This window comes from Falco biarmicus, chromosome 7 (assembly GCF_023638135.1).
Source record: "Falco biarmicus isolate bFalBia1 chromosome 7, bFalBia1.pri, whole genome shotgun sequence".
NCBI classification, from domain to species: domain Eukaryota; kingdom Metazoa; phylum Chordata; class Aves; order Falconiformes; family Falconidae; genus Falco; species Falco biarmicus.
This window is the reverse complement of record NC_079294.1, coordinates 49,207,779-49,234,912: the sequence shown is the minus strand read 5'-3', so window position 1 is coordinate 49,234,912 and position 27,134 is coordinate 49,207,779. Positions and strand designations below refer to the sequence as shown.

General features: G+C 55.7%; 1 protein-coding gene across 2 annotated transcripts in view; it reads left to right on the top strand.

The window, feature by feature from the left end:
• Positions 1-4,286: 4,286 nt before the first annotated feature.
• LRFN5 (leucine rich repeat and fibronectin type III domain containing 5) overlaps positions 4,287-27,134 on the top strand; it is a 57,321-nt gene continuing 34,473 nt past the window's right edge. For both annotated transcript variants that reach the window (XM_056347595.1, XM_056347594.1), the window contains exon 1: positions 4,287-4,703. The gene's annotated coding sequence lies outside the window, so the exon portion shown is untranslated. The remainder of the gene's footprint in view (positions 4,704-27,134) is intronic.

Here is a 27,134-nt window from a genome sequence, read left to right as displayed (position 1 = left end):
CCGCTTATGCAAATGTAAAGCCCTTTGCTTGGTGCGGAGTGATGTATGCCTAAACAGTCACTCCTTCAGACCTCTGCACAGCCATCGCCACTTCAGAAGAGAGGCATTTCTCCCTTGTTGCCCCAATGACAGCATACAGTCTTGCCTGCCCAGCAGTTCGGCAGTGATGCTAAGGATGCTACCCACCTCAGCGCAGCTGGAAGGACAGCTCTGGTGTATCAGGTGGGGCTGGGAGGGGGTCTGGTGAGGGACAAGCAGCCTCTGTGATCACCACATTGGGCGGATGCATGAGTTTGGAAGGTCTGGGGAGCCAGCTTGGTGAACATAGCACTCCATAATGAGCCAGCTGCAGTGAAGTGGCACTGTGCCCAGGCTTGAAGTCCCTCCTTCATGAGGTGATTAAAGGTTAGAAAGAGTGCATAAAAGCAGCTCTATGTATTATTTGTACAAAGCACTTTCCTCAAGAAGCTCACCTTATTTCAGCCAAAAAAAAGAAATTATGAAATAATTTCTAAATGATGGCTAAGAGGGGGGAAAAGATATCAGGTTATGGAGTAACCTAGGAGCTCTAGCAGGTAAAAGGCATTAACACTGTGCTTGGAGGCTAGAATAAGACAAAACCCACAGTAAGTGATTGTTAGGAAGGATAATGGGTGAGGTGGTTGAATCCCAGAGGCGGTGAGGGGTCCCTGAGGCTGCGTGGGTCCTGACCAGAGGGGTCCCTGAGGCTGCGTGGGTCCTGACCAGAGCTATGTGGGAGCTCAGCTGAGCAATCCTGAGCATCCCCAGCCCTAGGGGCCATGTAGGACACCACCACCTATGGGGGTGCACTGCCAGGCACTCAGGGTACACTGCCTCGCACATGTGGCTCCCCCAGCACACAGACCTGCCCCTTCCTGGGGCACTGAGGTCCCTCCTGAAACAGCCCACACCTGGGCCTTGAAGGGAGCACTCAGGCACAGACACCCCCCAGTGTCACCCCATGCAGAGCCCGGAAGAACCCCAGAGAAAGACCACAGTGGAGGGGTGAACAAGAGAGAGGGGAATGGTTTCAGGACAAGACCTGCAACAGCACAACAGTTACATGTTGTCAGTCAGGTCTGGGTCCCAGATTCACTTTGACTTCCACGCTCAGACATGGAATCAAACGTGGCGTTTGACTGCTCCTGTTTGAAAGCTGCTGGGGTTTCACTCCACTTCTAACCAGCCACGGAGCTACACCTGGCAGTTGGTAAGTGCCCAGTTACACCAGTACAGAGCCTCCAGGACAGGGGCAGCTGGGCAGAGCCAGAAGCATCACGCACTAAGCAGCTGAGCTGAAGGCAAGTCACCATATAGCCACTGGTCCTCCACATCCAGAGTCCATGTGTGCCACCAATGCTGTGTTCCAAGGAAGGCACACACGTGATCTCCTGCAGCTGCAGAGACTTTCCTTCTGCAAGCAGGCTGCCACTAAGAGCATCCCACCAGGGCTGCCCTGTCTTAAGATGAAGACACGAGCACCTGCACTGTTGCTGCCATGGGACAGTGCCTGCGAGGCAGCCTGACGACATGGCCAAGGGAGTGGGAAGTGGCTGGAAGAGACGTGTTGTAAGTACACAAGGTCAGAGCCATCACAGTAGACACATCCAGTGACATGACAGACTGGCTGTTCACCCATCAGGGAGTGAACCTCCCCAGAACATCCACAGCTCCCCACGCTCCCAGACACTCCGGGGAGGAGTAGTTTTTCCACTGGGTAAGTTAACAAGGCAGTCCCACATCCAACAATGAATTCAGTCTGGCAAAGAAGCCGCATCAGCCCTTGTTCAGACCGCTGAGGCCAGAGTGTGGGACATTATTGTAGCTGTCTGCAAGGATATGGAGTTTCTGGACTGTGCTGTAACGGTACCAGTTCAGAGTGGTCCTGAACAAGTCCTCACGGTGGGTTTGTGCTGGCAGCAGCAAACCAATACACCCTCCAGTATACCCAATGCTCTGAGTGCAAACTTCCACCAAGTTCCCACTAGGCTTTTTCATCTCCCTTCCACCAGAGAAGCCGCACCCAGACACTTCCTTCCTTTCCTGATGCCAGCTGCACAGCTGGTGTCACCGTCATGCCAGCCATCCTGCTCTCGGGGCAGCAGAGAACTGACAGAGCAGCAAACACTTGAATGTGAAGTCAAAGAAGATTGTCTAATATGGTAGACAACAGCCAAGATAACAGACATTTTACCACGGAGCATCTTCTTGTCTCTCTGCTCTCTCTAAAGGAGAGCACGCTGTGAAAACAAGTCAGGGCCGAGCATGAGACTTTCTCCAGCTCCAAAGGACAACTGTGCTAGAAACGAGTGTTAGGGAAAGTAACTGCAGGGCCAATCCTTGCAAAATCAGCTTACTGACATGAGTTTTCCCTGAAGGGAGTAAAAGATTTAGTCTCATTCCCTCCCATGCGCACTTTAGCCTCTCTGCCTCCATAACAACTCAAACCAGCTTCATGAAGTAGCAGCTGGGACTTGGAGGTAACTTAGGAGACCCAGCCTGGCTGCCAGGCCCTGGGCTGTTTCAGAGGCTGCTGGAAGGGCAGAGGATGGCTGCTGCTCTGGGAAGTGCTGCACTCCTCCCTAGAACAGGGTCACAGGTTGCTGCAGAGACCACAAAAACAAACTCCCTTTCCACTTCAGAGTTTGGAAGGAGAGCGATTTTCTTGGGTCACGCTGACAGACCTGAGCACTAGGAGCACTGCCGTGTTCCCTTTCCCCACTCGCAGTGACAACAGCCATTGCATCCCAAGGCACAAACATCTTTTGCACAGCATCAGCAGAGGAGCTGTGAGGACTGTTACTGCATCTTTCCTTTTCTGGGATGGGGCTCCCTGACAGCACGTTCCCCCAGCAAAATGCCAGTGTATCCCAGCAGGGTGGCTTCCATTGCCTCCGAGCGCGCAGAGCAGTCGATGCGTTCTGCCCTGCATCCTGCAGCAGCAACTGCCCTGCGTGCCAGTCTGGCTACAGGCAGCATCCTGGGCACTTTGGCTGGAGAGGCCAAGCAGACCTAGGCAGCCCCAGCAGAGCTGGCCATTCCACCAGGAGGGAGTCCAAGGAGACAGGGCCTGCTGCCAGCGGGCACAGGGCATGTGCCAGCGCCTGCCTCCAGATCCAGGATCAACGGCGGCCAACGGGGTCCCTTAGCTCCTCTTCACGGCAGTGCTCCTCTCGCTGCTCCGCTCCGGGTCCTGCACCACCACCGACATCTTCTCGCAAAAGAGCATTAGTCGTCAGTGTTTTGTAGTGAAATGTACTCTCCTCCCTACCAGGGAATCCCGGAGGCAGAAAACGATCGCAGAATCCCTAAAAGCTCTCAAATTTATTGACCCCCAAAGACAACCCAGCCTCTCCCTCTCCTGCCCGGATCATCCCCTCCTACACGTCAGGTGTTACTGCCCGCATCCTGGCACCGGGCGCTGGTCGGGCGGCTAGGGCGGGCAGGGCGCGGGCAGGGTGCGCAGCAGCAGAGTCACCATGCAGGTCAGAGCCGAGCCCCCGCGCCGTCCCTTACCCTCGTGTCCGTGCTCCTGCCTCCACGGGCCGGCTCCGCCGGTGCAGCTGCCGATACACGCGCGGGTCGAGCGAGCCCCGGGCGCGGGCCTGCCCCACGGCGCTGCCGTGCCCGTGCCCGGTCCCCGCCCGCTGCCCGCCCGGCGGAGCGGAGCCCCGTGCCCGGCGCAGCAGGGGGCGGCCCGGCGGCACGTCTGCGTGGCGGCCGGGCGGCTGCGGCTCAGCCGTGCGTGCGGCGGGGCGGGGAGGCGCCCGGCTCCTCCAGCCCGCCCCGGCGCGGCGCGGCTGCGGGGGAGGCGGCGGCTGCCTCCATGCTGCAGCGAGCGGTGCGGCTGCCCGGGGCTGGGGCCGGGCGGTAGCCGGCGGCGCGGAGGATGGGCGCAGCAGCAGCAGCAGCAGCGGCGGCCGCGCAGGGGCGAGCCGCGGGCACCGAGCACCCCGCCCTGCCCCGCCGCAGCGCCCGGCACCGCGGCTGCTCCGCCTGAGCGCGCCCGGCGCGGAGCGGCGCGGAGCCGCATGGCCCTGCCGCCGGCCGCCCCTGCGCGCTGCGCGGCCGCTCCGCTGTAGCTGCACACCCCCCCGCGCCCCCTCCTCCCCACACCCCCACACACCCCCCGTCCCATCCCGGGGGGGCGCCGGCCCGGCGGCGGGGCTGACCGCGGCCGCGCTCCTCGCCCCGTCCGCCCGTCCGTCCAAGCGGCAGCGCCCCGGTGCGCAGGATTCCGCAGCGGGGCGCGGAGCGGGAGCGCTTGTCGAGGATTAACCTGGCGCAGGTACACGGCAAGGTCACCGGCCGGCGGGCGCGGAGCGGGGCTGCCCGCGGCGGGGCGATGCGAGCGGGCTCGGCGGGCTGCGCCGCTGCGTGCCCCGCGCCGTCCCCCCGCCTCCCGCCGCCGCCGGTGCGTGTGTGCATGTGCTGCCCGCCGCCCGCCGGAGCCGCGCCGCCGCGCCGCATGGGGCCGTCCGCGCGGGCTGCCCTGCCCGCCCCGGCCGCGGGCCGCCGCCGCCGCCGCGAAGCCGCTCTAGGATGCGGCTGGTGAGCGCCGGCACAGGGCGGAGAGGCGGCCAGCCTGCCTGCCGCCAGCCCGCGGAGCCCGCCGGAGCCCGGCCGCGGCCGCACCTGCAGGGGAAGCGCTCCGGACGCCGTCCTTCCCCGGGAGGCGCCAGGTAATCGCGGGGGGCTGCCGTGCCCGGCTCCATCTGCATTGCAGCCCGCGCTGCTTATTCGCGGGGGACGGGGCGCGGGGGCGCGGAGGACGGGGCGCGGGGGCGGGGGGGCGGCGGCGGGGTCCGGAGCCGGCCCGGGCAGAGCCAGCCCCGCGACGCGGCGGGACATGGCCGGCGGCGGGCGGCGGCGGTGGGACGCCCCTCCCGGGAGGGCGGCGGCCGCGGGTGCGCTGGTGGCGGTGGGGCGCGGAGGCAGCGCGGCGGGGCCGCTGCCCGCGGCCGGGCCGGGCCGCGCTGCCGCCGCTCCCGCCGCTGCCGCCGCTGCCCGCGGGACGGCGCCGGCGGCCGGCCGCGGCTGGGGGTGCTGCAGGGCCGCGTGTGCCGCGGCGGCCGCCGCCCCCTCCGCGCCGCGGCGCGCTGCTGCCGCCGCCCGGGGAGCGCCAGCAGGGCCGGGCCGGGGCGGGAGCGCGGTGGGACCGGCTGCGGGAGCGGCAGGCGCTGGCCGGGGCCTGGGCCGGGCGCTGGAGCGCGGAACCAGCCCGGGGCGCCTCGGCGGGCGCTTGGCTCTTCTGGCTGCGGCGGGGAGCGGAGCTGCCCCGGAGGGAGCGGGAGACCTGCGTCTCGCCGTCTTCCTCCCCCCACCGGCCGCTGCCCTGCTGGCGGCCGCCCCGTCCTGCAGCCCCCGGCCGGGCGCGCCGCTCTCGGCTCGCTGCTCCGTCCGGGAGGGCTGCGCTTGGCCCCGGCACCCCGGGATGCGCGCCGCGCCCCCCTCCCCTCCCCGCCGTCCTCTGTGCAGTGAATGCTCCTCATCTGCGGGAAAGCAAATGTAGGACAAGCGAAACCTTTTCTTCGCGCTGGAAGGTCCCCGTTAGGGGAGATGGCAGAGCAGTTGTAGAGGAGCCAGCAGAAGCCTCGCAGCCATGTTGATGTCGGGAGCACACAGACCTGGTTCTTGGAGCAGCCCCAGCCGGGGAGAGGCCCTTGGAGGGGCAGCGTGCCCAGCCACAGGCAGAGTTAGGGGGGCGTCGCGCCGGGGGAGGCACTGGCACGGCTGGGCTTGAAGCACTTAGGGAAGCCCCTTCCAGTGCTGCTGTTTGCCAGCGCAGGGTCTGCAGCCCGACGGGGTCTGCCGTGGAGCTAACACGAGCGCTGCGCTCCCTCATTTTATCCGTGGCACTGGGCCGTGGTGTTTCCTCTCCTGCACCTTTGCCTTCTTACCCGGTCTGTTGTGTCTCTGGGTCAGGGACTGTCTCCCATTGCGTTGCCTAGAGCAGGATGGCTTACTCTCAGTTGTGGTATGCACATAACCTCACCAGTCCCCCAGAGAGCTGGGTGCCCAGCCCTTCACAGCCTCCAGCTGACCATCCCAGAGCCAGGCAGGCCAGGAGTCCCTACACCGTGATCACTGTGCTTGTCTTGGTAGTGATCTGTGAAGATCACCCATGCTTACATTTCACATGTTCCCAAAGCAACGTGATGTGGGTTCATTCCTTCTGAGCATCCTCGGGTGTGTGGTGGCGTGTCCAGGCCTGTTCAAGTCAGCACAGCCTGGCAACAAGCTAGTGAGATACAAGATGCATCCATCCCAGGTCCTTAGAGCCTTTTTGCTTACCACTGCGCGTCTGCAGGTGGCTTCTGGTGTGGAGGGGCCCTGCCTGGCTCTGGCAGCGCAGATCCTGGCCGTAGATGTGCCCAGGAGAGTGATGTGGTGATGCCCAAATGGACCGCGCATCCTGGGACTGGCTCTGCTGCAGTGCAGCGGGGCTGTGTCCTGGCACACCGGGGCCGCCCTGGACCTGGTCATTCGGGGCTGTGCACACCCTGTACTGCCACAGGGACTCCAGCTGAGCTCCCCAGTGCCTTGGAGACATTCCCCAGATGCTGTGAGTTGCGTACGGGTGGGCCTCACCTCAGGGCCAGCCCCTGGGTGCCGTGTCACTGCTGTGGGCTATCCTGGCAGGTGGAGGTGTGCCATGGGCACTGGAGCGAGGCCTGGCGGTTTTGCTGCTGCCTGGGGAGTTTGGTTCTTCACACAAAGAGCCATACTGTAGCCCGGGTGTTCTTGGTGCCCAAACACCTTCCCCATCTATGTTTCTAAATATATACTGTACTCAAGGGATTACGCGTTTGTTTAAATGCATAATAAATGCATTTAAATGTGTAAGACTGTATCAAAATGCATACCAGAGCTTGCCAGTTAGGCCTCGAGTCACAAGCCTCGCTAAGAAGCTTCTCCTGGTATATTAGCTTGCCTTTCTGCTTTCAGAAAGAGTAATTACTGGTTTTATCATGGCAGTGCAGTCCATGGAAGTAAAAATTAGATATTTCAGGTGCCTAGTACAAGTTCAAAGCTGAACTAGGTCATCTGCTTACCCAAACACAGGCAGCTGTAGGAGTGGACTCCACATTGTCCCATTGCAGTGGGAATTGCTGGGCTGAGCACTCCGGTCCTGCTCGGGAGCAGGGGAAGGGCCGGGCTGTGAGATGCAGTTCTGCTGGGGGTGGGGTGGGGTGTCCTGGGGGCTTGGGTTGCATTTTTCATACAGCTTTTGTTTTCTGGAGAGGCTCCTGTTTTCCACCAAAGGTATGAATGGTGCCAGGCTGCAGTTGTAATACAGGGGCAGGGTAAGGGGTGGCTGCCCAACCTGGGAACTGGGCTGGCTGGGTGTGCGGGAAAGAAGAGGGGGAACCCAAGAAGAGACGTGGCAGAGCAGTGTGGCAAGAAGGAGCCAGGTCTTCTCCAAACAGACGACCTCCAGTGGGCTGCTGCTGCCACGATGGCTGAGTGTGTGGTTTCTTCCCTGGAGTTGAGGAGACACAAAGGCAGATGTGCCAGGAGGGACAGGCTTGACCAGCAAGGGTGCCTGCAAGCTGAAAGCACTGTGGAAAGATGGAGTGCCCCGAGGTGCCTGGAATGCTTGTCTGTCTGCTGGGGCACGTGGAGGTATTTCAGACACTGGAGAGCTAATGGCTTTCCATTGCTGATCAATATTGCCTATGCTTTCAGATGTGGTAACAGGTTCAGTTTTATAGAGCAATCTTTTGAATATTCTCTGAGCAAGCAACCGGTCCAGAAAATCGTTCTAATAGCTTTGCTATTAATGGGCCTGCAGAACTTGAGCCAAATAGAAAAGGCTTGTCTAAGTGCTGCTGAAGCATTTTGGGCCGGGCATAGTCCATGCATTAGGGAAGATTTGTACTCCTTTGACCAGACATCACTGAGTGTTGTCTATTTATACACATCTAAATATATCCTCTGCAGTTTTCAGACTTCTCTAGCTAGTAGTAAAATTACTTTTTGATATCGTGCTATTAAAATGTACTTACTGACACTGTTTTATGAGTTTTGTGCTAAGGGAGGTGTGTGTGTGGTGTGTGTGTTTTAAACAAAAGCTATTTTCAGGGCAGTTATCTAAAATGCTTTGGAAATAAAAGCATGTTGTCCATGTAGATGGATAGCAGAAAGAAATGTGGTCAAACAGAAGCAATACTGGAGACAAGATCAAGCCTGGAAGCCGAAACCAGACCAGTATAAGGTTTTGTTGCTTCAGAGTGAGCCATTCTTTCTAGAACTATATATCAAATAATCGTGTTCTTTGCAACAAAACAAAGATTTGCTTCTAATTAGTCAGATATACCTTCTGGTACCTGAAGTTGGAGACATCATTTTGAAAACAAAATGACAGACACTGAAGAATAACTTCTCATTTGCTCGGGGTGCGTGGCGGGTCGGGGAGCCAGCAGGTGCCCTGGGTGTCAGTGCTGCTGCAGGGCAGCCCCATCCTGTGGGAGCTCTGCGGTGAAACCCATGCTGCGATGGAAATGGGAGGAGTTCATAGAGAAGGGAGCAGGATTCTCCTTCAGGGATAAACTCAACAGTCCATTGCTGTAGAGCTGCGGGTCTTGGTGCTGGGCAGCCTGCTGCATGCTGCATCCCTGCACAGTGGCACAGTGGGGAACGGCTTGCGGAGGAGCTGACCTGAGCAGTGGTCTCACTGCGTGCTGGGGCAGAGGGGTGCTGATGGCCGTCCAGGTCGTGCTTTGGAAGTGATGTTACAGACCCAGGGGTGAAAGATGGTGCCCTAATTCCAGGTTGTCATAAGTATTCCCTCATGTCCTTGCTGCAGAGGGGCAAGTCTGTGTCCGTGTTTGCCTTTCTCTGGAGCTAGGGAAGGTCTTGTGGGGCTTCTGAGGAGGGATGGAGACCTCTGATATATTCCTGGATAACAAACAGGATTGCTTGATTGTGGTGATTGTAGTAATGGCTGTCTGACTAGCCTGTGGCCCATCATGAAGCAGTAATGACAATCATTTCATATTCTGTGGCAGCTCTCACTCACTGTTCTTGGAGAACTAAGGGAGGCTACAGAGGAAGGGAGAGGGATTGGTATTCATGGCAGAGGAGACCTGGTGAGGAGAGGGTGAAGGCAGGGCTCTCAGAGGAGGTCCTGGCCCAGATCCTTCAGCCTGGTCGCTGCATGCCCTGGGCAGCCCGAGGACAGGTGCTGTGGCCCCCAGGCTACTTCTGGCCCCTTGGTCCAGGCTCCACTAGCCAGAGGTATGGAGCGTGGTGAAACTGTGGTGCCAGGAGCCATGCCCTGCCACAGAGCAGCAGGCACAGATTTATGTGGCAGCTGCTTTAACTGCCCAGTTGTCCTGTTCAATGGGTGTAAGGAAGTCTGTGGTGTCCGAAGGCCTCCTGTGTGCCCCCATCCTGGCTGCCCTGCTGTGCCCTGCTTCGGGGCGGCTCGCTGGGCACACCGTGCCTGTGGCATAAGCTGGGCAGCAGCTCTCGTATTCCCATGGAATAAATAGCTCTGCAAATAATATTTGCCCTGAGCAGGCGGAATAATGCAGAAGGTGATTTGTCAAATGGCTAATTCAAGCGATAGTGGGAACCTCTGTGAATGCCTCTCTAATTGCGTAGCATGTGGCGAGCCATGACTTGGGAATGTTTGAAGCTGCTTCCCAATGCTGCAAACCCCATGTCCAATGCCTTGCTTTTGAGGTTGTTCTTCTAGATGAAGTTTCTCACTAGGAAGTGTCTCTTAGCAAAACATTTTCATGAGAACACATGATTAGCTAGCTTTACTTTAAAGTGTGTTATCTTTTTTTTTCCCATGGAAGTTTTTGTTTAGGCTTCTCTGTCAAGATCTTGTTGGACTTCTTTTGGATTGGAGACAGATAAAACTCTTCAGCTTTCATTGCCTCAGCATTGTTACATTGCCAGATATCTGATATTCTCTGGGTATATATTTCTAATTCTATGTACTGCCTAGTCTCTGTACTTGGCCAAGGGGGACAGAGAAGCAGGAGGACTGAGCCTGACACAGAAGCCCACAGCAGTGAGCTGTGGCAGCTCTGTGCCCGCTATAGGAGAAAGACAGACTACCAGCTGCAATACAGCAGATGTACAAGAAAAACATGTACAAGGGAGAAAAAGCACGGTAGAAGAAGTCACATGGAGAGGAAGCCCCAGATTCTGTTTTCAGTAGGCTGTGATAGTGCTGCTGGCCCCAGGATTTGGGACAGGATTTCTTTAACAACACTTGAGAAGTAATGCAGGGATGTTCTGCTGCACGTGGGTGAGGTGTGGGTTAAACTTATCTGGGCTTTAACCAGAGTGAAGTGTTTACCTGTTATGTGGAGTCTCTGCCCCAGCAAAGAAAGGCACATACAGTCAGTCAGCAGCACTGCCGGTGCTCTGGTAGCTGCATTGTTTTTGTTTTCACCAACGCACTTTTAAAATACTTTATGTAAAGACTCCCTGATATGGCTCTGTGGGAACAGGTCTGAGTAAGGCAAGCAGGATTTGTCGCCTTGTCAGCTGTGACTCAGTGGTTCTGCCGGTACGTGGTGTTTCACAGGAGAGCCTTCTATTTGGGACTGTGATTCAGCTCTGCCGTGCTGTACGAAGCTGTTTTTGCTGTGCTGTGGGCAGATTTGCTGTGCTCAGGGCTCCTCCTGACACGTCAGCATTGCATCTCATCTCATCTCCACTGGAGCCTGGATGCAGCGATGCTGCTCTCGTGAGTCGGGGCCAGGCTCTGAACTGCAGCTCCAGAGCAGTGACTGCCGCTCTCCTGCCAGCCAAGCCTTGGCTGTGGCTTCTGTTGGAGACAGCCTGCTGTTCTGCAGGCAAACTGGAAGGGATCTGCAGACTCATGGCACGCCGCTCAGGAGAGCGGTGGGGCACTGGATGCCATGACCAAACCCAGGCAAGCCGACACAGAAAATTGAGCGTCTTCTCCCGCTATGGTGTAAAGAAGCAAGACGAGAACAGTGCAAGCCCTGGTTCAGGCTCCAGCGGCGCTTGCCAGCGTGCGGCAGCAGAGTGTCCTGGCAGGCACTGGGCAGGGGTCCTCTGGCACTGCCTGCAGTGGGGCTGGGGATGTGCTGCAGGTAGATCCAGCTGATGACTTTTCCGGGTGGTGTCGTGTGGGTCTGGCAGCACTCGGGCCCCATAGGTTCTGGCTTTGGATCCTGAAGAGGTTTTCTTGTACATCCCAGCTCCGTGCTGCACCTCCAGGACTTCCCTGCATTGGAGCTGTGTGTGCATGCCCTGCTGCTGGGGGAAACAATGGGAAGGGAGCTGGCACACAGGCTGGGAAGAGCTGTGATGTGCTGTGCTGGGGACCAGGGCTGTGGGGTGTACATGGAGAGGAGTGGCTCTCTGGATGATGTGTTGCTGCAGAGGCCCTGCCAGGCAGTTGCAAGCAGAGCACCTGCCAGGCAGTTGCAAGCAGAGCACCTGAGCAAGGACTCCTTGAGCTGCTCATCACTTGGTGCCCTGGCCTTAGCAGCAATGGGCTGGGCTGCTCCAAACAGATGTGTCCTTGTCCCCAAGCATGTGGCAAGGATTGCCCTTAGTGACCAGTTTTGAGGGTGCAGTCTGCTTTCCAGTACTCCTTGTTCCCTTGCACAAGGCCCCCTTCTTACCGCAGTTGGGCACCACAGATGCACCACTCACGCCTCCCCTCTCTGCACCCCCGTGTCACCAAGCAGCGGGGAGCCCTCCCATCAGGGTCTAGTGCATGTTGGAAATACCCATGGGGATGTGGTTAGTGCCCTACGGCATCTCTCTGATTGTCAGAGATGAGGAGGTTTGCTCCTGTTCCAGGCAGAAATGAGATACTTCAGCTCATGGTTTGGCAGACAGAAGTATGTGTGTAGCTGTGTATGTGTGTGGTGGTGGTGAACGCTCTGCTCCCACACTGAGCGACTCGGTGTAATGACTGTTCAGCCCAGCCATTGCCCTCGCCGCTGTTCTTGCCATTAAAGTTGCGGAGCAATGCTTTTGTCTTATCCTGGCAGTATAAACCAGTCTTTTGGTTTTTTTAATAGTTTCTTCAGAAAACTTCAGCGCCTCAGAGTGTAATTCTTGTACCTCCAGCACCTTTAGAGTGGAGCACTTCCACTGGAGCCATTTCAAAGCTCCGTGGGTGCAGGAGCTGAGTGTAGCTTCTTGTTTTGCTGCATCCATGGTGAGTGCCCAGTGCATGGGTGGCGTAGACCTTCTGCCAGACCAGCACTTAACATACTTATGTAGGCTTAATTCTTTATGTGAGTAATCCTTCTGCAGTCAGTAGGACTGTCCATGCACCTCAGGGTGTTCCTGGCTCCGGGCCCTCGCCCTTACCCTTGTGTGTAGGGTGACACTTAATGTCTATCATGGGGCAGCACCATGTGTGCAGGACGTGTTTGCCTGCATGGCCATGTCCCCGCTGCGGGACGGTGCTGCCCGGGGTGGCGGGCACAGGGTGTTCTCTGAAACTGCTTGGCATGAAGAAGCTCCTGTAAATAGTAGAGGAGTTGTACATGTAAAACGCTGGCTTTAAAAAACTTAATAGAAAGCCATAAAAAGTCACAGTGCCTAGCAGTTCTCTGTGTGGGGTGGGAGGTTTACAGTAAAGTACATCTTTGCAGAGGCTACCACCAGCTCAGGAGGAGGTTTGTGTTTCTTTGGTGGTCTTCAGAAAGCGTTGGCAATTAACACTGAGTCTTGAGGAGTCATAACGTGGTCCCCAGCCTGACAAGATGTTATTCAGCCGATCCAGGTGGTGCCAGTGCCCTGGCGCGGACCCTGAGCAGTGGCTTGCTGGTGGCCTGCCCTGCTGCCTGCTCATCCTGGGCGCTGCTTGTGGGGTCACCCATCAGGCTCTGCCCAGAACTGGGGTGGTGCTTGCCCCTCTGCCATGCTCTTGGGGGTGTGAAGAGGGGCCTGGGGGTGCTGCTCCCTGGGCGAACCCTGGGGCATGGGTGTTGGAGGGGGAGCAGCCCAGAGCCCTGAGAGCAGAGCTGGCTGCCCCCCACCTCCCATTTTGCCCCATCCCAGAGCACCTCCAGACCCGGCTGCGGGATGTCAGGCTGCCTGGCACTGAGCTCCCTTCCAGGGTTCACGCCCTGCCTTGCTGCGAGCACAGGGTCTTGGGACAATCCCTCTGATCCACAGCAAAGTGCTGGGCACCAGGGAACCTGCCGGGGACCAGGGACCCCCTGGCTGATGCTGTGCCTGCCCTGTGGGCACGGGGACAGTGGCAGGCGGTATGATGTGGTGTTTGTCTCTCCCTGCCATCCCGCATAGAGGCTCTGTTTGCTCGGCTGTAAGTAAGCAAGCAGAGCACATTCCCGTCTTGCTGCTTGTGTTCCAGCAGCCTGACCTATAGACGTTTCGATGGGGTGGTTGAAATGGGAGGTTACTTCCCCAGGGCTCACATTTCTGTTGTATTCATTATTGCCCATTACTGCCCTGGGTCAAACACTCTGTTTCTAACTTGGTTTATTTAAGAAGCATTCTGCAAACAAACACTTTCTGTGGACTGAAGTAATCCCTGTGTCCTTCCCTGTTTGTAGAAGGAAAACACAGTAAATACACTGGAAAAAGACACAGTAGGTCAGGATGGATAGTTACGGCTGCCTGCTAGGTTCAAATGAAGATTGTATTAATTTCTAAGGGAACAAATCAGGAAAATATATTTTTAAATGAGCTTTACTAGTGTATCATTGTGCAGTATATACAAATGAGTAAAAGATAAACTGCTTAGGTAAATGCCCTTTGATTGCTTCTATTGCTCAGCCACGTGATCCGCAGTAGCTCTGTTCGAGCATCGCAGCCCCTTGCTGCTCACATACGGGCTGTATTATTGTCTTCAGTGGTTTCACTGAAGGGTACAAAGTGCTGAACTGAATAAGCTTAATTTCTTCTAAGAAGCTTTAAAGAAGCCTATGTACAGACCACGTGACTGTATTTAAACTGCATCTGGAATGTCAAAATAATAACAATAAATAAATAACAATAATGAGGAGCAAAATCGTGGCCAGCAGGATGCAAGAGTCAGAGTGCTGTGGAGAGGCTTCCTTCTCATTGCCAGCTGCAATTCAGGCCGTACATGAAATCAGATACCCAAATGGTTCCCTGATGGTCAGTAATGCTTCCTTGATTTATATTGAGAATGTGAAGAGAGGCAAAGGATAAAAGAGGAGAGGGAAGGGCAACAGCATTACAATTACCACATGAATCAGGAGAATCGCTGGTACTGCGAGGGTGCAGTGTGCTTCTCCTGTAATGCTGGACACAGAAAATCTAAACTAAACATCTCGGTGGGGCAGAGCCCAGGTCCTCCTGTGAGCAGATGGCACCCGTGTGGCATGGCACACGCAGGGTAACACAGGGAGGGTGGTGTGGGCTTCCAGCTGTGGCTGCATTGCCCCGAGCCCTGTCTCCTCCTCCTCCTCGACCCCTGGTTTGACCAGCAGGGCAAACTTTGGAAGTAGTGCTGAGTATTAAGATGTGGAAGTGGGTATTTTACCCTAGAGGCTTCATCCTGAGCTGACATTTGCGTGCATGAGGTGTCATGGAGCAGGATATCTGAGTTCTGCTAAGTGTGGTTTCCCTCTGCCAAGGCTTCGCTGACTTTTCAGACCATGCTAAGTTGCATGGACGTAGTCCTGGTTTACTTCTATGCTAGTAAGTTGTGTGGTGCAAGAAGATGAATTTGGCTGGAACTAGATGATTGTTAAGGCCCCTTCCAACTCAAACCATTCCATGATTCTATGATTCTGGGGTGAGATGGTGGGTGAGGAGGACCCAATGTCCCCACCATGTGTTTGGGAAGTTACGTGGCACAAGGTCTGATGGACTGAGTGCAGACCAGGGGCTGGAGTGCACCCACGAGGTTGAAGCACTCACCTCTGCCAGTTGCCTTTCGCCTGGAAGAGGCCCCGTGTACCTGCCCTGGGATGCTGTGCGGTGCGCACCGAAGCGGTGGGGTCACCCCCAGGCACACTGGGGCAGGCAGACTGCCTGCCTTGGGTGCTGTGTCCATGGGCAGGGCCGCTGTGCTGGGGGGATGGGGTCTGACTCGCTGGCTCGTGCCAGTGGTGTCTCCGCAGCCCACGGGAGCAGTGCTGGTGCTGGGTGGTGCGGCACAGAGCAGAGCAGAGGGCTGACTTGGCTCCCTTGCTGGCTCAGCCCAGTGCCGAACGCCGGCATATGACACTCCTTATCTCGCCAGCTCAGAAATAGAGTGCTCAGGGGCATCCTGATGGATTTGTGGCACTCCCCGTGGGACTCTGCGCTCATAAAACCAATTAAAGGATTACATCGTTATAATGTGGAGAGTATTCTTTGTTTATTAAGTAATGCAGGTATAATTCAATTAGTGACAGGCTGACCTGCTGATGTCAAGATGTGGATGCCAGCCAGGTCAGTCTTGAGCTCTGCTTTCCAGCACGGCAGCTTGCTCGTGACTGCCCTCCGAACCAGAACGGCAGTAGCTGAAGGGAGCAGCCACCCCTCTGCTAGCTCTCCCTGCCTTGCACAGAGCCGGGGGGAAGCCAGGGGAGGGGGACTGTGCCAGATGCTGCCTCTGCCATACCTGCTCTCTAATGTCTGCCCTGACGACTGCAGCTCGTAGCAGGGTGAAGCTTTCTTTGGTCTGATCCTGTGCAACCGTCCCCTTCCCCTGCACCCATGCTCGCTTACTGCCTTCCCGAGGGAGGCCGTGCTGCATGGCGCGGGAGCAGCAGTGATACCCACCATAACCATGTCTTAGCCACCGCATCAACCTGCGGCCCCCCTGGCGCTGCCTGCCGGGGAGGTGCATGTCCAGCGGCAGTGGCCCTGGTGCCTTTGCTGGGCTGAGGAGCTGCAGACGGGGCTGCTCCAGGCATGGGCCATGGGTGCATGGAGTGGCAGGGGGAAGAGCGCGACCTGGCTTATCTGGGCTTCCCGATGTCCAGCCCATGCACCTGCATGGCTTCGCTGGAATAGCTGCCCTGGGTTACCGCTGGGCACTAGTTAAACCAGGAGATTTTGTTAAAGCTTTTACTACCATGTTCCTTTATGAAATGGTTTCAAGGTGGGCTGTATATTTGATGTTCAGCATGGCTCAGAAAGCACCAAATGGTATCCAAATCATGGTCTGTCTGAGGGCATGGCGTGTGGCCTCCATGCGGGTGACTGCAGTCCCATCCGTGTCCCCAGCTCAGACTTTGCCATCGGAGCTGCACTGTGTGTCCAGCAGCCTGTGGCACCATGGTGTGGGCTTGGGAACCCCTGCTCGCCTGCCACAGTGTGAACGGAGGTGTAAATGGGGGCTAAAACATCGCCCTTCGGTGGGGTCCTAAATGCTGTGAGTCCTGTGTGCAGGGAGGTTCGTCAAGTCTGGCTGTGTGACTGCAGGCAGCCCAGAAGTCCCTGGAGGGCAGAGGGCTGTGGAGGTTTTCCATAGGGATTGGGTGGCCTTGCTCTGGAAAGGGGATCTTGGTCTGTGACTTGTGGTGCCTTGGCGCCAGAGCAGAACACAGGCTGGGCACACCTCTGCCAGCCAATAGGGGTGAAGAAATAGAAATGGAAAAAAACCCTTTATGTCAGTAAGACTGTACAGGAATAACTCAAGAGTAGAACGTAACTAGTTCAGTGGATTCGGAGGTTAGATTAGAATTTAAATCTCAGTGAGGTGATTTGCTCCCAGGTGAGAGGCTTACCATGAAATGGCCAGCACAGCTCCAGCATGCAGCTGGGACCAGGTGGGTGCAAAAGGCATTTCGGGACTACCAGAACTTTCCAGAAAGACCAGTAGGTTTCACTGTCCAAAATAATCAAAACTGGTCAGAAGCATGCTCTGGTTTTCCATGCAATTCCAATGACAAAATTACACTTAGTTTGCAGCACAGATCAAGCAGTGCCTCCCTCCTTACATGTTGAATACAAATATAATGCGAAAAAAGGGGATATCTGCACACGTGTGTGCAAATATAGACATGGAAGCTGCTGATGTAGCCTGGCAGTGCTGGAGTAATACAAACACCTGACAGTGGAAGAGAATTCTCTCCGAGGACCAAAGACTGACTTGTAAACCCTGGAATAAATTGCTCTTATTTTGTAGCACTTACTTTCTCGGTTGCACTTTGCAGGGAGTTTGCTTGTCTGCCAGTTACTGTTCGTCAGAAGGAAAACCCCAAACTGCCAGTAGTCTGGCAGCTGTCTTTACAGTAAACTAGGCACAGAAGGTAAAACAAACAAGGGCCTGGCAGTAAACCGTTCCCCCGCCAAAAAAAGTGAAAGGCAGAGGAGGGCGGGAGGGCGGCCCCGGGCTGCAGGTGTGGGGGGGAGCAGCTGGGGATGCTGCTGAGAAGAAGCTGCCCTCGCCCTTGCTGCCCTCGCCCCTGGCGCCTTTGCCCCTCAGTGCCCTTGCTGATGATGCACTGGCCCCTGATGCCCTCAGTGCCCTCCTTCACTGCTGCCCTTGCCCACTGCAGGGCAGGGGAAAGCCCAAGCCCTCAGCAGAGCGATTCCTGCCTTCCTTGGGGAATAAAGCCTTTATTTCCATCCTGACTGTATGAGATGCTAGGTCATAAAATCCTGACTCTCCTTGTAGGAGACCCATCTCAGGAGAAAGGCATGTACTTTTTTGGGCTCAGGGGGAAATTAATGCTGTTTTCCCAGTTGCAGTGAGGCTGGTCTGCAGTAACCATGGCAACTGGGCTTCAAAGACAAGGGGTTAAAATACAGGTTTCCCAACTTTGGTATCAGCAGAGGAGACGTCCTTTACATGCATTTTCCCAGGAAGATGGGGGTTCAGGGGGTGGGAGGGATGTGTGGCTGTCCCCCATCCCAGGGCGCACCGGCACTGGCACTGTGGGCACCAATGCTGCCCAGCTGGCCCCCTTCACAGCAGCCGTATTTTCCTGGGACTTCTGCCTTCTGCTGCACTGTTTGTAATGCTCTAAATCTCCCAGGTGCTGCTTCTCTCTGTGAAGCTCAAGCAAATTCTTCAGATCCTTCACAAAATCACACAATTTGAGCCCATTTCCTTGGCAGGCAAAGGCAAAAGCTTGGGACCCAAGTGGTCAGTCACAGCCCAGCAGCCCTCTGATGATGCTTGATGTGAGTTTCCACGTGCTGGCAGTGGCCAGCTCTCCTGACGTTTGTCCTTTTCCCGTCCTTGTGTGATGTAATCTCTTATTTTGTATTTACCTGTGTCCTGCTGCTTCTGCTAAAAAGAGCAGTTGGTTAAGGCTGTAACTTTGACCTGGCATTCGCTCCCACAAAGAAGTTTCTACATGAATGCAGTACAGTCGTGTTGTAGGAGGATGGTATCTAGCTACGTGCAAATGTCAGTTTGTGTGGATGCAGGAATGGTGTTTCATCCTGAAATTAATTGCAAATATACCACCTCAGGGCATCAGAGAACAACTGTCTCCACAGCGCTCCCAATTATCAGCCAACACTCGCGCAGTGAAGATAACGGTGTATGAATGAGTTAATGGTAGTTGGAGGGGCTGAGAGAGGAGGATACCTGTTACCAGTTAATGAAGGGGAAAAACACAATGGAGGGAAGTCAGTTCCGCAGCAGAGGAGGACAGGAATGGGAACTGACCCAGGCTCTGGCTCCCCACCTGCCCGCAGCCAGCTCCGGTAACCAGGGGCTGCTGGGGAGCATCAACCTCCACAGCAACAGCTGTGTACCTGCCATGCTGCACCTGCCGGCCCTGGGGGGATCCCAAAACTGGGGCAGTTCCTGGGGAGGGCAGCCCCATCAGGTGCCCGGACGGCAGCCCTGTGTCTGCTGCCGCAGGGGCGCATGGCCGATGCCTGGCATTTGGCCGCAGCACCTGCACGCCCACCCCAAAGGGTTAACGTGGCCAAGGCTTCGGGTCAGGAGAGGGCACGGGATCCCAGAGGGTGAGCAGGAGCCCAGAGTGGGATTTCATCCGGGATGGCAGCAGGATCCCAAGGCCTGGGCTGCTCCCCGCACAGGAGTGCACTGGTGGGGGTTGCAGGATGGTCCCGCGTGGTGGGGTGCTGTGGGGTGTTCCCCCCACCCCCGGCCATGGCAGAGGGCTCGCACCAGCAGCCGTCCCACACAGGCTGCATTTGTGTGGGGCACGGTGAGCCCAGCAGCCAGTGGGCACCATGCCAGGAGGCAGTGCTGGCAGGGGCTGCGGGCAGCTGGGCAGGCAGTGTGGCGAGCCAGTGCGCCTTCTCACGCAGCAGCTGCACATGCTTGGAGCAGCAAACCCGGGGCAGCACCCAGGACTCCCAGATTCGTGCTCCGCAGTGCTCTGCTTGGTACATCTCACCCCTCATGGCACCGTCTCATCGGGCGATGGTGGCCAGTTGCTGCTGCGGCCATGCCAGGGCAGGGCTGGAGCAGCAGGCAGTGCTGGCCAGTGGGTTTCAGCTAGTGGATGGTGCAGGCTTCCGGGACGAGAGGGGAGGACCGGGTGTTGCATGGCCCGAACTGGCTTGCAGCCTTGCTGGGCTTCCTTCTGAACGTGGAGAGGCTGATGCTGTGGGAAGGAGGGTGAGTGCAGTGGGAGCACCCCAGAGCGAGGCGGTGCCTGCTGGGGCTCTGCGCTCCCATGCCTCCCTGCAGACAGTGAGACAGTGGGATGCATCCCACTGCTGCATACCTCCTGTTTGTCACGCTGTGATGTCTCGTCACTTCTGCAGGGGCTACGATGCCTGTGTCCCATGCAGCACCCATTTTTCACATTATATCAATGTATTGCTGTGTGTTATCACAGAGGATGGAGCTGATGGCTGAATCCTTCCGCTGCAAGTGTGGGCCACTGCTGTTTCACTACATTTGGTTACTGAGGGGCACCAGGCTTCCAAATGGAGACACTTTGCTTTGCAAAAAGTCTTTTCCAGTATATTTCCAGCTGTGCCATGGTGGGTACATGTGCTGAGTGTCAATATGCCGGAGGGAAATTGCACATAGAACCAGCTCTTTATGTGGGGAAGATGGAGTAGGGACAGTCAGATCTCGTTCAGAGCTTTGGTGAAAGAGAGGCTGCCGTGGTATCACTAGAGATGTTGCTCACTGCTTTGAGGATTTGTTTGTTTATTTTTCTGTGTGCATATGTAAATGAGAGTTTAACTGAATGATTGCAAATAGCAAAGTAGCACATTCCCCCAATGTAAATGGGTGAAGCAGAGTGAAGCATTGCAATATCCCTTTCTAGCAGTGTGAGCCGTCTTACGCTGTGGCTGTGCTGCATTGCTGGCTGAGAAGCTCATTTCCCCTATGTCATCTCTAAATGCCAGAGCCTGGCAGGTAAGACTGCGCTTGTGCTGCTTGGTAGGAGTTCTCGTCTCCTGCAGCCTGTTTCCTCTGTTCTGCTGCGCTGGGGTGCAGCCAGTCAGTTCGTGACTGCTTCTTCAGGGGGCTGGGGTGGGCACCTCATGGCAGTCTGGCTGGAGCCAGGGCACCCTCCCTGGGCAGGGCTGGAGATGGGGTTGCCCAGGGGTGGCACCCAAGGCAGATTGCTGGAACGAATATCTAAGACATTTGCTTCCTTCCTCTCTTTCAGTTCAAAGAGAGCGATTTCATGCCTAAGGGCATCGCTCCTGGGAGCAAAAGGGTTCCTATTTTACTAGGCAGTGTTCCTGGCAGTTCTCCTGCCTGCTGCTTATAACGCAGCCAGTTTGTGGCTGCTTCCCTCCCAGCAGCTCCTGGGTGGTACCAGTGTTGTTTGGGCAGCAGTGGACCTGTCGCTGATGCCTCCAGGTGCTTCCCCTGGTCACAGTTGTTCTGAGAGTGGCAGGGTGATGCTGGATTGCTGCTGCTCTCTGGTGTCGGTCCATGGCCTGTCGCTGTCAAAGCCGAGCAGGTCCTGGTGCTGGAGCAGGGACATACTGGCTGCTGCAGTGTCCAGGTTTCACCCTGCGAGCTGCCCGATCTGTTGCTGCTGCTCCTGGTGGGGTCCTGGGAGCACTGTGGCTGCTCTCAGTGACGGTCGAGAGATGCTGATCTGCTGCTGCTGGATTTTTGCATGTCTCCATGATGTTTTGTGATGTTTTTTCAGTGACTGGATAAAAGCAAACCCAAGGGTCAGCTCCTGCCCTGTCATGTTTCTGAGTCAGTGTTGCTCAGCCTGGGCAATTCTGTCCTTGTGGCAGATCTCAGCTGGGGGGTGTGGGGGCTCAGCACCCATCTCTGCACAAGACGAGGGCTTGCCTCTGCTGGGGTGGCAGGTCATCAGCAGTGAGAGACTGGGGCTCTGCCTGCAGGCTTGCCTCCTGCCTGCAGGTGCTGCCTGGCCTACAGCTTTCCTTGGCTATAGAGACCATTTATTTACTGCTTCCCTCCCCTCATACACAACTATCCCTTTATTTTTTTGTCTTTTATGTCTCCATGCTGCTTGTCCCTCGTTGTGAAAAGCGGAGAGCAAAGAGGATGGAGGTTACTGCCTCCATCTGCCAGAGCAACAGCACTGTGGGTTTCTTTTAAAAATGATATTTTTATTATATTATATATATTATTATATATTGTTACCAATTGTGCCTTTTTAAAAAATACTTTTTTCTCCAACACTTCAAGGAAGTTTATTCTGGAAAGTTTATAATTAGCAGGTGCTGCCAGAGGTTGGGGGGGGGCGCTGGGTAGTGCTGGCAGAGGGGAGGTGCTGATTCAGCATCCCCTTGGGAGGGGCTTGGACACTGAATGGAGAAGGGGCCGGCAGCCTGGCTCCAAAGGGAGGAGAGGCATCTCAGGGGTCTGCTGCTGGTGAGCTGGGGCATGGCGAGGGGGCAGCACCAAGAGGTGTCTGGCGTGGAGGTGTCCAAACCAGGCAGAGAGCTGCTGCTGGTGGGGGTGGCCCCCCTGCAGATGCTGGTCACCCACTGGGTGCCCAGGTGAGCTTGGTGTGGTGCTGGCACCCAGCTGAGTGCAGCACAGAGTGATCCTGGCACCCAGGTGAGTGTGGCACACAGTGCTGCCGGTGCCAGGGGGGGGCACGGTGATGGGCTTCGCCCTGCTTGCAGGCAATGGGTGCACAGGTGGCACCTCTGCCCAGAGCGGGTGCGGGTTGCAGGTGATCAGCAAGTCGCAGCAGGGGGCTGCAGCTGGCATCCAGCGAGCTTTCCTGGGTCCCCGCCTCATTCATTTGCAGTGGGAACTGGGGGTGCGTGGCAAGAGTTATTTTTTGGCAGCCACCTATAGCAGGCATGTGCGTTGCTCCGGCTACTCTATGCTGTGCTGGGTACATGTGCCCTGGCACATGGCCAGCATGGCTCTCCCTTCCCTGCAGGGCAAGCAGATGCTGGGGGAGGTCCCTAGGTGGGCATCCACCCCCAGGGTTCAGTCTCTCCACCCTGGGTTTCCCCCTCTCCATCGTGGGGTTCAGCCTCTCCACCCCAGGTTTAGCCTCTCCATCCTGGGGTTCCCCTCCACCATGGGTTCCCCCTCCATCCCAGGGTTCAGCCTCTCCACCCTGGGGTTCCCCCTCCACCCTGGGCCTCAGCCCAGCCATGAGCAGTGCTCCCATGCACAGGCTGTATTTGGAGCACAGTCACAGCCCTTGCCCCCAAAGCAGTACGCAAGATGAAGGCAGGGGTCAGAGGAGACAGATCACCTCTCTGCCCTGGCCCACGGCAGAGTCAGGTGTGGCTGTTTCAGGGGCATCCCAGGTCATTTCAGACCTGTGGGGTCTGTGCACACCTGGCTGGGAATGGCCAATGCCAAACCAGGCCCCATGCCGTGGGGCCAGCAGAGGCTGCGAGATGGCCTCGGCCGCCAGCCTCTGGTCTCTCCTCTCTGAAGCAGCAGCTTCTGATGGATCCCCATGTGACAGTCTCATCTGTAGTGCTGGGCCAGTTCCAGTATTAACTTCCAGCTTGTTAACACCTTCAGTGCAGCAGTGGGACTTGAGGCAGAGCTTGTCTGGCACCGTGGGGCAGAGAAAGTGTGCTGCAGCTGCTGTAGGAGGGAAGAGGAGGATGGCTTTCCCTTTGCCATCAAGCCAGCTCCTTGGATGGTGAAGCACAAAGGAGCACATGCCAGTTGTTTGAAGAGAGGAGGCAACGCACAGTTGTGTCTGTGCAAGAGAAGCCCTCTTCCTCCCCTCATGTGATGGAGAGGGAGGTAGAGTGAAGAGCAGCAGCTGGGGATGGATGCAGCAGCCCCTGCAGACAGACAGACCTCCCCAGGTGATGGTTTTTCAGGCTTGTGACACGGAGCTTTGGCAGGGCTGTGCCTGTGATCTGCATTTGCCCTGCCTGTTCTGGGAGCAGGGATGGATGCTTGGTCCCACACGTGCTGCACACGTAAGTGCAGCTCTCAAGAGCTTGCAGCCAGATAGATAAAACTGGCAGAAGAGGAATTTTAAAGAAGGAAGTGAGCTCTTCAGCAGTTCAGTGTCTTGCAAAGCGTTTCAGAGGTGTCTGTGGCAGCCAGGGATAAAGCACCGGCTGAGAAGGCTCATCCCAGCTGGAGAAGGAGCTAACCTGCCTCCCCTACTGCAACACTTGGCTAGTATGTGTGAAACAAGTATAACGGCATTGTTACCACAAAAAGTCTTTTTGATGAGTAAAACGTGCAATTTTGACAATAAGGAATAAGTGCAATATATAGAAGTCATATATTTTTCAAAAGACTTAAAGGTCCCGTTTCTGGGAGAGATGTAACATTTGCATGCTCACAGAATCAGTGATGCTTGAACTGCTGAGTGGCAAACTAACTTGAAAATAAAGTGCAGCCCACAGCATTGCTCTGCTCTTCTCTGCCCACATGCTAGAAAAACGAAATACTTTATTTTTCTCCATCTCCCCACCACATTTTTAGTTACAAAATCAAATAACAGGATCAGAAAGCAGAAGAGATGGAAAAGGGAAAAATTTTATATCAAAGCTAAAAATTAAAAAAAAAAAGTTTTGATTTCCTTAAAATTTTATTTTTAGTAAAAGGCTTTCTTATTAAAAGAAATTAAATTAGCATCAGTACTTTGCAGCAGAAATGAAGTGTATGAGAAAGCATTTGCGTACCTCAGAGCCTTATTTGCAACGGGCAGAGTAAGTTGCTTTTGCTTTTCCGTTCTTTTCTTCAGTATAATAAAACGTCAAAAAAAACCAACAATCAGCAACACAAGTTGAAATGTTGGCAAATGACTGTGGTACATTTACAGTAGCCGCAGAAAGTGCTGCATTCAGTGTTTCCAAAGCGGCGGTTTGCATCCCTGCCACGGAGGAGCAGGTGGCTCTTGCCCCTGTTGCAGAGGGGGTGCAGAAACCTCTCCTCTCCTGCATGGTTTATTCAAGGTGGTTTGAAGTCATTGGCTTTCTAGGGTCTGTTCCCTGACTAATCCTCTCCTGGCCTTGGCTGGTGTAGGGGCTGTGGGAGGCGCGGGCAGCTGCCCATGCGTTGCCAGCATGGCTGGTGGTGGGCAGGGCGCTCCGCTGCTGGAGCGGCCACGCTGCTGGTGCCCCAAAACCTGGGTTGCCTTCTGCGTGGTGGGGTGGGAGCTGGGCCCAGCTTCTGCTCAACAACTTGCCCTGTCAGTCCTTTGGTGGGCATAGCTGGGACCCACCGCACCGGGACCTGCCCCTCCATCACCTCCACCGCACCGGGACCTGCCTGCTCTCTCCTTTGGGACCTGCCCACTGTCCGCTTTGCCAGCACTGGGACCTGTCCTTCTATCCCCATCCCTGGGGATACAGAATCCATATTTTAGCTGGGCTTGAGCCTCTCTCTGGCTGTTTCCTGCAGTTGTAACTAACGGGCAGGCTCTGTGTCAGGAAATACCTCAAACGTTTTCTGATTATACTTTCCTGCTAAAAAAATGCCATTTTTTGGAATACAAAATGCTCCACTCACAATGTTTCAAATTTGATGACTTTTCCTTACTTTTAGGACAAGTTTTGGAAGGACCTGCCCCAGGATTATGGGTTTGGTGGGGACCTGGAGCGTGTGGTGTTGTGCCAGGCATTCCGTGCCTGCTGTGTGAAGCTGGGGGCTCTGGCCGCCCTCTGCGGATGCTGAGGATGGCTGCGCCATTCCATTGCTGCCTCTGGCACTGTGGAGACTGCCGGTGATATGACCCTCTGGCAGTCTGTGGCTCCCAAGTGATAATTTCAAACTAAAAAGTTTGATTCTAGTTCAGAGTGAAACAAAAGTTAAAAAACTCCTAGAAAAATCCACTGTTGCCACATCTGCCTCAGCTGGTTTGCAGGTGGGGGCACGCTAGTCTCTTTTTTTTGCTGCAGCAAACACAAACAGATGAAAAACTGTGAGAAAACTACTGAATCTGCAAGCGTGGACTATCCCCTCACCCCTCTCGATCCCCTGCAGCAGCAAAGGGTCAGAAAGTCTCATAGTCCATCCTGAAGTGCTGCAAAGGGTCCCTCTGGGCAGGTTGGCTCTGCCCCCGCCTCCGCTGCAGTCCCGGGGCAGTTGTTATTTAGCTGGCGAGCAGGGTGCTGCACAGGGCCAACAGCCCCATTTGGGTTTGGTTCTCACCATCTCTCACTTCACCATGTAAATCTGTGGGTGTCTGAGCCGCAGGAGGAAGGTTTGGGAGACCTGGAGTAGATGGGAGTCGCAGCTGGGCACTGCTTCCTGCGCTGGTGATACCCAGGGCCACGTCCACCCTGTGGGGGCTTGGCTGATGGTCTTTCCCGCATCCTCCCCTTCCTCCCTCTCGTTAAGCTCCTTTTCTAATGAACCTGCTGTGGACAGTGAGTAGGATGTGACATGAAGCACATCACAGAAAAATGCACTCCTCTGCCTAGAAGCCTAGAAATCAGGGAAAGTAATGCATTATTAAGGAGGACATTCTGGGGAGAGCAAAGTACCTCCTTTGATTCCTGTGCATAATTTAAGGATAACTCAATTAGCTTCAGTAAAGTCATTCTAATTTACCTGAGGTAAAAGTTTGAGGTTTCTTGTTTCTACAAGCATTTTACTGCATAATGCTGCTCATTCTCCTTTCGTGAAAAAGGAACTGTGTAATTTTCCTGATATTAATTAAGATAAGAGAGAATTATGCCTAAATGTATTAAACAGAAAATAAATAAGTTTTAAACATGCCTGAACTCCAGATTAAAGTCACTGGCCTGGTCACTGAGTGAGCCCAGGTACTCGGACCAACAGGGTTCTGTGGTTAGCTGATACGGTGCCATAGCCAGCGGTGCAGGCTGCGGAGCCACTTGGGGTCTGCGTGCGCTTTGTTTTCATTTTTCTTTGAAAACTGTGAAGAGCAGGGAGAACTCATGCAGGGAAGAGATGCAACAGGGAGCAACCATGCTATGGCCACCGGGAGTTGAACTATGTCTGTGCTGACGCTGCCAGCTCCGCAGCGTGGTGCAGAGCTGCGAGGGGCTTGGTGCACTGCCCCTCGCTGCACCTTCTCCGTGGGGCACCCCTGTGGGCAGCCAGCTCTCCTGACGTGGGTGCGCATCCCGCGGCACTCCCAGCTGCGGGCCCTGGTGTGCGAAGTGGTGTTGGGGCGCCAGTGGTGTGTGTGCCAGGGCTAGTTCCACCTGGTGCCCACCGGGACCTGGCGTGAAATGCTAGAGCGGGGGGTCCCACTTGACACCATGCAAGCTCTGCTCCCTGGGAGCCTGTGTGGTGGGGTGGGCAGTGCCCAAGGACATGCTCGATGTGCTGAATTCCCTTTTGCAAATTAGTGACGGATTTTGGTCTTCTCAGCTGGCAAGCTGCAGATTGCAGTGCAGTTCCGGCTAGTTTTGTTCATACCTGATGTAACACAAGAGCTGCCTTTTACTGTCGGTCTGGAGCACTCCTGCAAGCAATGGAAATACGGCTTGGGTGGGAAGATGCAGGAACAGGTCATCAAGATCTCCCAAAACCTCTGTCTTCTCCAAACTACTATCACAAGCGGTGATGGGATGCAAGCTGGAGAAACCCCCTGCAGGGCATGTGGCACCATGATCCAAGCCTGCTGTGGTCCTTGGCAGCTGCTGCACAGGCTCCTGCACAGCTGGCCCACAGCTGGAAGTAGCTGAACTATGGTGTAAAACCAGTGGTTCCAGGCGCGCAGCACTTGCTGCCTGGTGATACAAGCCAGCATCGGTCTGAAGTTGCTGTATGGATGCATTTGTGGGGGTGTAAGTGTCCATCTATTAGTGTTTGTTTCACAAGTTCAACAGAAATCTTGCAACAGCAGCACAGCTGATCAATTTTT